Raw genomic sequence first — 13,005 nt, 5'->3', positions numbered from 1 at the left:
AGTTTGGAGGGCAACCCTCTCCTCTGCTGAACTTCCATCAGATCATTCTCTCCTTAAACTCTGTTACAAACGCACCCTTTGATATGCTGTTACAAAGAAACTCTCCAACGATCCATTATACCCCCAAGCCCCCCCCCCCGCCACTCCCACCACTGTGACCCCCCCCAAGGTAGGACTGACAATGGGCAGCAATGACCACTGTGCTGAAAAGCCTTTGGACTCAAAACTATCTGCTTTATTTTCTCCAAAGGGAGAGGAGAACCGACAAAATGGGGACAAATAAGCATGCTGTTGAGCATATCATGTTCTCACCGGGGGGAAAACACTGCAGTGACACACAGCATGCCACAGCCTGTATTCCCAAAGATAAAAATCATTCCCTTGTATGTTTAGTATTCACACTCATGCACAGAACCATGCCGACACTGACCCGCCCCCCCCTTCGCCGCACTCCTGTCTTCCCATCCTAAACCCTGCTCATTCAAACTCCGCTATTTTTAGTTCTGATGAAAATGGTGTACTTTTTGTTCAGGAAATACTACTAAGATAAAATTAAATATTTAAAAAACATGTATGTGTGCATTGTTTTCTTTTTATGCCCCTTTCCCCCACACCACTGCTTCTCGCAGTTCCTCAACTCACTTTTGCTCCTCTCTTGTATTCCTCCATCTCTCTTTCTGTGTTCCTCTTTCTCCTCCTTTCTCCACCCCCCATCTCTTGCACTGTGTTTCAGACACATTCTGTTCATCCCTGAAACCATGGAAGACAAGAATATCTAACCTCAGTGGATAGAAAGGAATGAAGGAATAAGAATACAAATATAAAACTGCAGTCTGCGCAATGATTGCTCAAAATAGTTCATGTCACCTTGGCAGTGGCTGTTGACCTTGAGATGTGTAGCCAAAAAGGATGGAAAACTACAATCTGATGTCTTGTCAGCCTGCACTGAAAATATCTGCAGGAGGCAGATGATTTTGTGGGAGTGTTCTATTTAAATCAGGGAGGAGAGCTATTTCTGTGCAAGAGCAATCCCTTAACCATAAAACAGGGGAAAACCCTAATTCCACTGCCTAACCCCCCCTATTGCTTCTCCCCTCCCCCCAGATCTCTCCTCCAAACTTAAGGGTGATGAGTCATTCCTGGTGCTTTGTTATATAATCACAACAGGGAATGCTGTACCACTCTGAGGCCACATGGGGGCAGTGTTGCATAGAAACAGAGGGGGTGAGAGGACCAGAATAACAACAACCTGTTGGTGGAATTTTTCTGCTGGTTTTGTAACCTAATTGACCACTGAACCCGTTAATTTTTTTCTTCCTTGTTTTTTTTTCTTTGTGAGTGAGTAGAGGTGAATGAGTGTGTTTGTGTGTGTGTGTGTGTGGGTGTGTGTGGGTGAATGTGTACAACCAAGTTTCATAATCTCGCATTTTTCCTTCAAATTAAGCAAGGGATTTGTTACCACCACAGATGTACCTCAGCAGGGGTTCTGCATCTCAGGAAAGTGTAATTGATCCCTTTTTTTCTGTTGATTGAAATGCTGCCGCTGATAACTCATTTCATGCTGGGGGTTCTGCCACCCATAGGTCTCATAACTGACTAATTGTGACGCGAGAGTTCCAAGTGACATTTTTGACAAAGATGAGTTATGTACAAATAAATGCCGTATTTATCATTCTTTAAATGTGTGTGGTGTTACAAATGTTTAAAGGTTTAAAAATCTGGGTGTAATTCCAGTTTTTAAGAAGTTCTAAGAGATAAAACCAGTAAACTGACAATAATAATATCTCAGAACTGTAGAAATGGCAGATAGAACCAGAACCCTGTAGATATCAGGTTTTGAAATACACACCTCACACCACAAAATCATCTTTGTATTTAAAATAGAATGAATTATTACCCACTCACCTTAGCATTGTTGACTACCTATAAAATACACACACACACACACACACACACACACACACACATCACGGAGTCTGTTACATCAGCAGAGCAGAGCTGGGGTGTTGAGGTTCAGGTGGAGCTGATGGTGGGTGGGGACGCACTGCACAGGAAGTGATGGTTGGGCAGGCAGGAGCGTGGGTGAAAGAAGAGCAGGACAGGACGAAAACTTGGGCATTTCCCCCATGGTGCCCCGGGCCAGAGATGACCTCACTGAGTGGTGCACAAGCCCGGGCAGCACTGTACCGGCCCAGTGGGCATGGGGAGAGACCGGCAGGCTGTGCGTGTGTGTGTGTGTGTGTGTGTCTGCGTGTGTGAGCTGAGGGGAATGGAAGAGTGGGTATTTCTCACTGACACCTACAGCTAGGTATGAGCTCATCCCTGGGCAAGCCTGGCACGGCAGCGAGGGTGGCAGGATTCACTGAAGAGTGAGAGTGCGTGGGAATGCCGAGGGCAACAAGGGGGAAGGGACCAAGAGGGTCATTTAGTCATCTCATTTCCGTTATCCACCCTTCTTATTCAGAGGACTTTAAACACGTTTCTTAGTTTTAACTGACCACCTTTCTAGCCATCCAGGATAGGCACAGGAAGATACTACTGAAAACTATACAGGGAACTCACCCAGTGAATATTTCTGTGAGAAACCAACTGCAAATGGCTCTGCTGTGCAGTGGATTGGGAGTTGGATGTTACCAGTGGCTCTGTTTATTCATTGTAAACGCAGCAATGCCATTCGACCATTCGTCAGAGCCCCATGCTAGATCTAGATTGCTCCTACTAAAACCATGGCAAACGGGTGAAAAAAATACAAACGTTAGTCATCTCAATGTAAATCAGAGAACAAATAAAAGAGGATGCTTTGAAAGGATATACATTTCCTTGCAGGTGTTTAATTGTGTAATACCTGTAGGTCCCTTAATCAGATTTTATTGAACAAAACCCCCCTTGGCTGTGCTGCATTTAATATAAGCTCATTCAGACCAGTAAAGTCACATTCTCTCTGGACCAAACAACTTCTTCCTCTCTTCCCAAGTACACACTTCACACGCAATCTATGTACCTGTGTTCTCTTATGAAAGCTCTACTGTATTTATTTGAATGGGCGTGGATATTTTTTGCATTTCCTGAAAGGGGATATGAGGATTCCAGTAGTTCAGGTAAAATGTTAGAGCAGCTCTCTCCAGCCCCTCCCCTATGCCTCTCATCATTTAGAACAAATTCAGAACAATGCATTAACGACATTAGAAAGTCATTTTACACAAGGGCAGAAAAACCATCAGAAACAGACAGGAAACATGTACTGATATGGCAGAAAAATGTGTTTTGATTCTAATTGTGAACTGCACGTATTAACCCTATAATATAATCATAGGGTAGCCTAAGAACAACATACTCTCCTAGGAATACAAAATTTTAGATGCTAGCTACGAACAGTAAAATAAGCCCTTTTGAATACATATTTATCTGCATTCATTCTGGTTTATAAGTGAGCAGCAATACATGATCAGGGTTGCCAATGAACAAAAGTCCCACATGGGATAGAGCCCCTGGTCTGGTTGAGTTTGATGTCTCCACCAGCTCTTGTACTCTGTCCTACTGACATAACTTCTTTTCCACCAGCTCTAGCACTATCCTACTGACATAACTTTTGTCAGGTTTAAATTTTAATCAGACAATATCTGTCAGATGATTCTTCTCCATCTGCTCAGTCGAGGGACCCTGGCTATTTATGTATTTATGAATGTCATTTTACAGTTTTCAAGATTAAAAACTATGATATGATTGGTATGACTGATCTCAGACTTTAGATTAAGAGGTGAACCCTCCATGATACCGTGAGATTCTGGAATGTTTGTGGAAAATGCCTCTTCTCTCTCTCTCTCTTTCTGTGTGTGTGTGTGTGTGTGTGTGTGTGCGTGCATTCATGTGTGTGAAATAATTATATACCATAGTGTTATGTAAGTTGAATATTGAATATATTAACAGTGATGCTAACCAGTGTAGCCCACATTATCCAAAACATGTTCTTGCTTTTCAAAGATGAATATATAAATATTTGCACTGTAGCCTACTCTCTCTCCCAAAGATTAAGAGGTTTCATAACTGATTTTCACTTCCCCCTCCTACTAATGAAAAGAATAAATGTCGCTAATATTTCTGCCCTCTGTTTCTATCGCTGTGTCTTTGAAAAGCCCCCCCTCCCATTTCTCACCCTGTGCGTAAATGTGGTTACTAAGATACGGCAGCGTTGTTGCTATGGACGCGTGGGCGATCGAAGGCAAAGGGCTCGGGCTGAAAGAATGTTCCCGCCAACAGAAAGAACAGAAAGCGAAAAAAATATCATAAAAGGTAGAAGAAGCGGTAGAAATAATGGAGGACTCGGAGTGATAGCGACAGCGAGGACACAGGCATCTTGAATGCTCTGCCTGCCTCTCCACCTTTCTATTTATCCGTTGAAGATAAATGACGCATTGCAGAAGGGTTACAAACATATGTCAATCATTCTCAAGGCCAGATATTATCGTAACTTATCAATACCGCTTCGTGTTATGGTCGAATACGAAATGTTTCACAGCGTACGTTTATTTAAAAGTATTAAATAATATCATAGCAATCCCAGAGGTTATTAATACAATGCACGTCATCCGGAATAAACCGAAATCGTTTGCATATAGGCTACCGTTTATGTAGGATTTATGAATTGCTGTACACATTACAGGCATTTAGCAGACGCTCGTATGCAGAACGACTTACACAATTTTCACATAGCATTTACATTGCATTCAATTTCACTGCTGGATATATACTGAAGCAGTGCAGGTTCAGTACTGTACCTTGCTCAAGGGTACAACGGCAGTGTCCTAACCGGGAATTGAACCTGTGACCTTATGAGTTCCTTACCCACTATACTACACTGCCGCCCATAGTTTAGCAAAACACAGTGAAGAGACATGATTAGACAAAATAAAATCACAGAGAGAAAATGATGTATTCACTCCATTGAGTCAAGAAAGCAATGTAAGAACTATGATTAAATTAACCTGTGAAGTAGTACTGATTGAAGCAGTTCAACCATTTTATCAGCGTATTACACGTGCTGCAATATATTATGTATAATTGAATGTACTTGCTTAATGCATACATTCGTACAATCCATGCACAGTATTAATATATGTAAGAAAGGCACATCTATCTATGTGTGTGGTGTGTACACATTCTTTCCATTCACTGATGGTAGTAGATTAATCCGAATGGCGTAATAAGGGTCATTAGGAGGCAGACCATGTGCACCAACAATCCCTCATTGGATCCAACAGCATCTGCATGTAATTAAATCCATGATTAACCAGGACACCTGTGAGGCACTTCCTAGGTATCAGAAGGTCCAAAACAATAACAAAAATGTGCGCAAGAGTGCCGTGTAATTCATCAGGGTGACCAGAATCAAAGTTAACCATCTTTTATTTGTCATTATTTCAAAGTCAGGTATAGAGGAATTCTGAAAAGTGATCAAAAAGGAACTACTTAGTACAAATGTGCACAGTTGCACAGGTATGCTATTTAAATAGTCTAGAGTGAAAATTTCTTGAAAAAAATGCATTTAAATTTTCATCCACTGAAGTACTATACTAAAGTATAGTTCTATACTAACAAAATATTAAGTTTGCAATGACAAGTTTATCACTTCCTGAATTTTGTACTGTTGGGTTTTGTGTGGACAGACAAGCTCTTCACAATATGGATATTGTGCTATGGATACACCTGTAGTAATGGGTGCGTTTCAGCGGGATTTGCCATCATTGCTATTTATTCTTAAACCTAAAGAGGTATGCATTGGAAATAAACCAAGAGGCAGAGTGTCACTAGTCACCATCTCCTAGAACCATTTTAGATTGTTAGAGAGTGGCTTGGAATATACATCTACAGAATTGTTCAGTATATATTGTTTTCCCTCTAGGCCTGCAAAGATGGGAGCAAAAGAGGACTCATTGCTGAGTCCTAAGCCTGTAGACCGATAAACACTTCAAGGTGTTTTATTTCAGAATAACAGGAGAGCTGTACTTCCTCCAGTTAAGTACAGTAATACTTCATATCGCCAGTGCTGACTGTGGTTGGGAGCCCTGTGGACTATGGGCATTGCAAAGTAGCACACATGGTTTTAGTTATTCCTTGTTTAAGTGCTTGAATCTTTTTTTGTTTTGGTAAATTTTGGTAGCAATCAATATTGTTCCATTGCTTTAGAACTTCAGCAACAGTCTTGTATATCATACAAAACTATATCCCCTGCAGGCTATCTGTAAAAAAGTTTTTTTTTTTCATTTGTTTTCTCTGTTCCATAATTTATTGTATTTCATGTCTACTTACATTTTCATATTTGAGCGGATTGATTCTTAGCTGTTGTAGTGTCTTACTAAAAGTGTTCAGTTAAGAAATTAATGTTCCTCAAGGTGAAAAAGAAATTACTTCTTCCTTTTATGGAAGAAGTAATTTATGTTTTGGTTCACTTATAGCACCCCGACCCCTGACTGCCTCTGTTATCATATACAAATATTGGGCCTCATTCACAAAACTTCTTAAATTATTCTTACTTTTGTTTTGTCCTTAAAAATGTTCCTACGAAAAACAATTTGAGATTCATGACACGTGCAGACCTTTGTTTCTGAGCAAATCCCAGGTGTATGAGATGATGAATTTTATGCACTATCAATTATGAATGCTGAAGGTTCTTGGAAACGTTCCTACACACATTTTACTATCAAATATGATCGTACACGTGGTTTGTGAATGAGGCACATTAACCCATTCTTTACACTGTGCTGAGGCTATGACACCTGTTCTGACTTTTTGGTATGGTCATAACAGTTATGGCATTGGATTATCTGCTTAAAGCTCCTTGAAACTGCCTCCAGGTGCAAATGTAAAAGGAAATGTAAAAGAGAGCCTGTTCTGATGTCAGTCATGTATGGGGACATGAAACAGGGGGAGACAGCGCCATGGACAGATGTATAACCAGACAGGACACATTTACAATCACAAAGATTGATGTCTCTAACAATATAAGCAGTGTATTATTGTCATTATACTATAAGTGTGGATCTGATAGTGGACACGCTCTTTCCCTTTTTTTATGTTGATCTTGTTTGTCTGCCTGTCCAATGCTGGGAAATTCTTGTCACGTCTGTTAGAAATAACCCAGTGTCTTTGAATAGCTGGGTTGCTGGAAGATAAAGACAGAGTGTGTAATCAGAAAATGGTAAATACAGAAACAAACAGGATTTCTTTTAATTCAGTCAGTCAAGCATTAAACCCCATTGTGTGGTGTCAGACATGCTAGTTCAGTGTTAGCTCAGTATTATGCAGAGGCATGAATGACTTTTCCCCATTATGTTTTTTGGACAAATGTGTTTATTACATGACGTTCAGCATGCTCAGAAGAAGCCGCGGGATCTGAATAACAAACCCCATTTCAGCTCAGATTTAGTCACTCGCCGCTTAGTAATCCTCCACCCTGACTTCACTCATGTACTCATACCACAGTGTGCCACAAGAACACAACTCAGCCATCAGTCACGGGCGTCTGAACCTGGGCTGCTAATGTAAAGCTGTCACACTCCTCAGTCACTGTGATTATGTTACTGTTGCGTACAGTACATGGCGGTGACCGAGGACACTTTACTGGCAACAAAAGCGACGCCATGGAAGAGCTTGTCTGATTCAATGTACGCAACTGACTGGACACATCTCCAGTAACCCACACGTTCCTTCTTCTAATAACCTGCAAAATTTATCCCTATTTTGTTTTTTGTATCTTGCTGCAGTATGTTCAACTGCTGTAAATCACTGAGCTGCTTGAAAATGATTGCTGACTTCACTGGCATTTAATGTAAAGATCTAGATTGACTCAAAACCTGATTTTGCATTGCAATTTTTATTATCACCTGTATCCTAAGTTACACTGTTAGAGGGCATTATTTCTCTGACCACATATAGATAGAGAATTTTTCAGCTTGATCTTTGAGATAGAGTATTATAAGTATTAGTAATGTTGTCAAGATCTAAGTAACTATGTGTACTTTGTCATTGACTGTGGCAAGAAGTCATTACTTCTTGCCACCACCCTAAATGTCATGTCAATAAACCCGGTTCACATAAGACAAGCATTAAAATACTCTTGAAATCCACTTTATTTACAGTTAAAAGCACAAGTATTGGAGCCATGACACTATCTTTTTGTTTGTTTTTGGTCATTACTCTAGCACATTGGTTTTGAAATAAAACAATAAATATGCAGTTAAAGTGCGGACTGTCAGGTTTAATTTCAGGGTATTTGCACCCATATTGGGTGACCCATGTAGGAATTACAGCCCTTTTAGTACATGGTCTCCTTATTTCCCAAAGCTTGAAATCATGCAACATTTTTAATGAGAACTGATATGGCTGATCTAAACAACATTCTCTGCACTGTCAAAGCAAAATGTTAGTAAACTTTTATTTATATGCAACTTTTCTTGCACAGAGACTAGGGCCATTCAACTAATTGTGTAAATGTGATTATAATACATCTCAACTAATTTAGGTTTGGCATCAGAAGGGATGTGAATACTTGTTACAAGACATGTTTTTAATGTTTTAATAATGAATTTACTACATGTTGCCGTGATAATGTGAAGTAGGTTGTGTGGACCAGAAATGCTAATTGCTATTTAAGATTATGATTATTTTAGGAAAAAAGTGAAAACTGTAGAAGTGCTCAAATGCTTTACAAGTGAGAGAGAGTGAGAGGGAGAGAGAAGGAGAGAGGGGGTAGAGAGAGAAAGAGAGTGGGAGATGGAGGGGGGATGTGCTGTTTTTGTCTAAAGAAGGAAACGAGAGGACAGGATAGGAGACAGGCGCTGCCTAGTAACTGAAGAGCTTCATTCAATAGTTCACATTAATGAATCAGAGAAAGTGTAACAAGCGAGAATGAGAGAATGATTTTTTGCAAGAGAAAGCATGTGTGTGTGTGTGACTGCCTGTCTGCATGTGTGTGTGTGTCTGTGTGTGTGTGCGTGTGTGAATGAGTGTGCATGGGTACATGTTCCAACAAACAACAAATCATTTTTCTTTTCAGGCTCGACTCAGACTCTGACAAAAAGACATAATGTTCCCAAAGAGTTGTAGCATGAGAACAGAGCATTGGGCTGCGAGAGCTAATTCAAGTCTTATCATTTATACATTTCTGTTTGTTTGCCTGTTCAATGCACATTGCCCTGAAATAAAAAAGACCCCTGCCGGGTAGACAGAAATTTAGAACCGAAGATAAGGTGTGTTGTGAGAAAGATGCAAGCACAATATTGATGCAGTGACAAAAATCCCATTCCCTATTCCAAAATGAAACAGGAACAAAACCAAAATTGAATTGTCTGAATGCAGTTTTGAAACAGCAGTCATAAAGCATGCTGTTGCAATATTACTATGCTGTTACATTAAGATTGCATGCACAATATGTCTCTGCAAGGGAACCAGTGATCCTTCCATCACCAATTCTCTCCTATACCATGGTGTGAATCAAAGATCCAAAATAAAGTAATCATCAGTTACATATACCATTTCTTTTGCAATTCTCTTTTTTTTGGCTGCTGCTCCTTGGTTTAATGGTCAGTATGTGTGCCTCACAGAAGAGCTATGTAACCCTTTACAAAAGTGGCATTTCTCAGGAAATTATCTTCAGAGTACATCCAATAGGGCTGTGGTACACATTGAAAAACACATGGAAATCCTCAAAGGCTGTGTGTGTGTACGTGTGTGTTACTTCAGTGAAAACAAATGTACATGCAGATGGAGCTTTAAATAAGTGTAAAATGTTTGTAATGAAAACAGATGAAAATCAGGGAGGTGCTCCAGTTGACATACCAAGCATGCAGTATGTATGTGGCCTTGTACCTGACAGACAGAGGAATACCGATAAGTACATGCAGCCATTTTTTTTTCTCTCAGCCTGGAGGGGCTCTGAAATTCAGGAGGGCTGCACTGTGTAGACGCTCTCCCTCCCTCTCTGTCTTTTTCACTCTCCTGCTCCTCAGCAGTACAGCGTGTCTCCGTCATTCTTCTTCGCTCCATCTTTCCATATTTCCCTGTTTCACTCATCACTCCTATCAAATATGATAATCTCTCTCTCCCTCTCTTTTCTCTCTATATCTCTCTCTTTCCCTCCATCTGCATTCCCACAAGAGAGGTTTTTAAATGAATGATTTTGGAAATGATTTATTATTTTCCCCTCACTTTTCACTATTTCATGTGTGTGTCCCCTGCTGGATGAGTTTATGGTGCTTGCTTTCGATGCGACACATTGGGCAATTAGGACCTTACACATTAACACAGTTAATACACCTGATTATTCCTGCAACATGACCTGCATTGCACCGAACCCTCTGTGTATTAGCATTACACTTGTTAAACTGCAGTTTTATAGTTCCACCCCTATACAACATTATGCAACAGAAAGGGGTTGGAGAACATGAGGGTGGGTGCTGGGGGGATTGGAGGGTGTTGGGGGGGGGGAGGGGTCAATTAGTTCATAGAAACAAGGGAAACAAAGGCAATAATATCACCTCTTGCCTGGAGCTAAAACAAGGCCACTCCAGTCCCTCTCTTCCTCCCTCAGTTGCTCTCTTCCTCTGCCTACTCCCTCTCCCCCGTCTGCCAGTTACGCAGTTAAAAGCAAGCATTACGCCTGTACAGCATTACAGTGGCCCTCTGACTGTCTCTGTATCTTTATTTCACATTTTATTTTAAAACATTTCACAAGCCACAAAGGACAGATGAGCACAAAAAGGAATTTACACACACACAACATGCATATACATAGGCAGAGACACACACGCATAAAACTGTCTGTTCATTGTACTCTCACTTTAGTAGTGTACTATTGTAAAGAGTGTATCTACATCACAGTCTGAGGCAGCCAGGCAAAGAGCAGACTGCTGGCATAAACACACTATACGGTCATTTAGGGCCACATCCATCTGTGGGCCACACAATTCAGGTTTTTAATGTTTTCCATAAACATTTTAATTGTGCAGTGTTCACAGAGTGCGAAAAGCCTTTTCGATGCTATTGGTCTTGCGCCGTTTCCCCGATCGCTGACAGCACCCATCTGCGATTGGCTCCCCCCCGTTCATTTTTGTTTAGGGCCAACAAAATCCTAGAGCTGGCTCTGTAGCCAGGAGGGCTGGGCTGTCCTGCCTTGTCTGGTAAACGCTCAGCAACGCTGCAAAGGTGTAGGGCAGAGGGGGAAGAGTTACAGAGGTAAGGACAAACTGTGAATGATTTTGAGAGGCTGGAATTGCCTGAAAGAACTGCTTGAACTGACTGACAGTATTATAAGGGGACACATGAGGTGCCTAAAATTTCCAGTAACAGAGAAGACTACTTGCGAATTTTTATTTAAAATGAAAGCAAGGGTGAGGTTTGTGAAAACTAAATCTGAACTGCGTCTACCTTCAAAGCTCATTTTAAATGTCACTGCACATTATGTCTTTTGTTTGTCTATAAAATATATTTAAATACAAAGAGAGTGTTCGAGAAAGAGATAAAGAGACAGAGAGAGAGAGAGAGAAAGAAAGGCAGAGAGAGTAAGCTTTTGAAAAAAATTGCTGCTAGGAGTTCTTCAGTGATGTCACACAACTACATCACATTGCCATAGCAACCCTGCATCAGCACCAAGGAGAGAGAATATTTTTGTGGTGGCATGTATTACTGTCAGAGTGGAGCAGGAGGTTTATATAATAAATCCTATTAAATCTATACATACATGAGTAGGAGAAATATGAATGGCATACTTTATGCTCCCTGTAGCTCTGTTAGCATAATACAGAGCAGCTTTCATTTCAAGAAGATGCTACTCAAAAACATTAAGCCCCAGCTAAAATCTTCCTGATTTATATTCAACCTGGTTTAGCACACCGAAGGCATGTTCTGCATGTCCATCTGCCCGCTTTCATTCTGCTCTTACATTTGTCAAATGCTTCACAAATAACATACAGCATTTCAGAAAGACAAATATCCTTTTGAGTCATCCCCTGCAGAGCTATTTGGGCCTGACTTGCGATTCACAGTGTGTGAGTGTGCCAGCCAGAGCAAGGGAGTGAAATCACCTCAAAACCAAATTGGAATGCCCCCCCCCTTCTGCCACACACACACACACACACACACACTTCACCATCTCCTGTCCCATGTTCTAAAAATAGACTGAATTTGAAAAAAGAACAGAAAGAAAAAAGGTACAAGGCTACAGACTCTGAAAACGTCACCAACCGGGAGGGGGGAGGGGGGAGGGGGGAGGAGACAGCGAGCTGGGGTGGACGGGGGGGAGAGGGGCTCTGTGCGTAGGCGTTTGCTCAGTTCATTTAGAAACACTGGTTTTATGTCTGTGAACCAGGCAGCACAACAGACAACAGACCCCTTTGGTAAGATTGTATCTCTCTATCTCTCTTAGACACACAGACACACACATACACACACACACAAGAGTGACTGGAGTGTACCTCTCTCTTTTTCATGCACATACACACACAGATGCAGATCATTTGCTCCCTTCACATTCTCTCGAAATCCAGTCACAAACACATCCGCACAAAATCACATATACATTTTAGTAGGCTTAAGCCTATAACAAATTCCTCAAAGATACAGACACAAGAATGAATGGATGAATATACATATGCATGTACATATACATAATCATGCACACTGAAACAGAAGGATACAACACTCGCTGGTCGGCTGATGCACCAGTAAGCAACGATTAGGGTTGCCTCCTGTCTGTTCACCTGCATTTCTCTCTCTCTCTCTCTCTCTCTCTCTCTCACACTTTTTCTCTTCTTCTCTGTATGTCTCTCAATTTTCTGTTCCTATCAAACCGTTCCCTCATCTTTCTCATTTGCCTCATCCCACTTTCGGTGCCTCTCCCTCCATTTTTCTCTACCCTTGTTGTCTTCTTGTCCTGCTCTTGCTCTGGCAGGAGAGTGGGAGGCGTTGCTAGGCAACAGATTAGCTCTTTTCTTTCAAGAAGTGAAGTGAAGA

Source organism: Anguilla rostrata, chromosome 3 (genome assembly GCF_018555375.3).
Source record: "Anguilla rostrata isolate EN2019 chromosome 3, ASM1855537v3, whole genome shotgun sequence".
Taxonomy (NCBI): domain Eukaryota; kingdom Metazoa; phylum Chordata; class Actinopteri; order Anguilliformes; family Anguillidae; genus Anguilla; species Anguilla rostrata.
Note: the sequence above shows the minus strand (reverse complement) of the source record.